General features: G+C 38.3%; 1 pseudogene; it reads left to right on the top strand.

The window, feature by feature from the left end:
* Nucleotides 1-1,631: 1,631 nt before the first annotated feature.
* On the top strand, nucleotides 1,632-1,729 carry LOC132284224 (small nucleolar RNA R71; annotated as a pseudogene).
* The last annotated feature ends 389 nt before the right edge of the window (nucleotides 1,730-2,118 follow it).

Below are 2,118 nucleotides of genomic sequence, written 5' to 3'. Positions count from 1 at the left end.
CCTAGGCTTCTTGATGGATCGGTCGGCAAGTTGTAAAACTACCGACGTCGGTTTCAATTCACCTAGGCCCAATTCGACATAAACCAAGTATGGAAGAAGGTTAACACTTGCTCCTAAGTTAAGAAGCGCCCGATTAATGATATGATCACCAATGATGCATGAAGTAGTAGGTGAACCGGGGTCCTTAAACTTTGGTAAAGTGTTATGTTGCAAAATTGAGCTTACTTGCTCGGTTAAAACCACTTTTCTTGGTGTTTGGCTCTTATTCTTCCGCTTTTGGGTGCACAAGTCTTTCAAGAATTTGGCATAAGCCGGAATTTGCTTGATTGCATCCAAAAGTGGAAGATTGACTTTCACTTGCCTAAACATTTCCATGATTTCATTGGTTTTTGCCTTTTGCTTATCTTTTGAAATGGATCCTTTTAAGGCATCCGGAAATGGAACTTTTGGTTTAAACACTTTTTCAGCATTTCCTTTTGAAAAGTCCTCAACACAAGAATTTTTGAAATCACTTCGTTTCAAATCATTTTTCAACAAAACCTTTTCAAATTCATTTTTCGGCAAATCTTTCTTTAAATCATTTTCAAAATCATTCTTCAAATCACATTTTGAAGTTTTCTCATTCACAAGATCATGTATATGCAATGAAGGAGGAATGGGATGTGAAACGGGGCGGGTGACAACTTGAGCTTGCACCGGTTCACTATCTTCATTGGACATTTTAACTTGATTGTCCACAATCCTACCACTTCGCAATGTAGTCACTGCATTAACATGTTCAATGGTGTGGCCTTCTGATGAAGAATGGGTTTCCATAACACATTGTTGCTTAGGTGGGGTATTAATAGGCATCTTTCCCTTCCTCTTGCATTAAGAGTGCTTGCTATTTGCCCTACTTGGGTTTCTAGCTTTGCAATAGATTAAGAGTGGGAATGAAGCAATTGTGTGTTAGCCTCAAGAGTGCCCAAAGCATTCAAAACTTTTTCTTCAAAGGCGGGACTTCTAGCATTTCCTTGGGAATAAGATTGGTTGGGAAAATGAGTGTTAGCAAATTGATTCCCTTATAATTGATAAGGTCTATAACCTTGGGATCCTTGGTTTTGAAGTGGAGGTGGAATGTACTTCCCTTGAAAATCGCCTTGGGAAGGGTTTGAGCCCTCTCCTTGGTTTTTCCAAGAGAAATTTGGATGATTCCTCCAACTTAGATTATAATGAGTACCATAAGGATTGTTCCCTTGGTTCACAAAAGTTGCATTGACTTGTTCATTAGGTTCATTTTGCACTTGTCCGTTAGGACAATGAGAAGTAGAAAGAAGAACACTAGAATAAGTCATACATGTTTCAATTGATGAACGATGAGAATGGATAGGGAAGGAAGATACTTGGTTCGCCGAGTTTTGGTTAATAAAAAATTGATCAAACCTTTGAGATAAAGACTTCATTTCGGCGGCTATTTCATTTGAGTGGATGATAATGTTCTATGCAAAGAATTTTTACTCATGCTCTCATAAAGACGCCACACGTCATCCTTGTGCCTATCAATGTATGAGCCACCCATGGAAGTATCAACCATGCCTTTATAATTGTCCGATAAGCTCTCAAAGAAATATTAAACTAATTGCCATTTGGGCATGTCATGATGTGGACACTTCCTAAGTAATTCATTAAAGCATTCCCATGCCTCATGAAACGTTTCTCCATCCCATGTGAAAATTCTCGAATTGAGGTTCTCATGGCATTGGTCTTAGAAACTGGATAGTACTTTTTCAAGAACTCTTGTTGCATTTCTGCCCAAGAAGTGATTGTAAAAGACCTAAGATTGTTAAACCAATACTTAGCCTTGTCTTTTAAGGTGAATGGAGAAAGTTTGAATCTTAAGACATCTTCCGGCATGTCCGTATATTTTACGGTGGAACATACTTCTAGAAACTCATCCAAATGCTTGTAAGGTTCTTCACTTGGAAGTCCATGATAGTTAAGAAGCATTTGAATGGTTTGTGGCTTAATTTTATAGTGATGTGCTCTAAATGGTGGCAATTGAATGCATGTGGGTGCATTGTATTCATTAGGCACATAGTGATCTCTTAAAGCAAGTGGAGGATTAGCAATTTGAGGTGC

Source organism: Cornus florida, unplaced genomic scaffold (assembly GCF_030987335.1).
Source record: "Cornus florida cultivar Cherokee Brave unplaced genomic scaffold, ASM3098733v1 CherokeeBrave_3.0.0_Hap2_Chr01, whole genome shotgun sequence".
NCBI lineage: Eukaryota > Viridiplantae > Streptophyta > Magnoliopsida > Cornales > Cornaceae > Cornus > Cornus florida.
The sequence above is the reverse complement of the archived record's forward strand: the minus strand, read 5'-3'. Positions and strand labels throughout refer to the sequence as shown.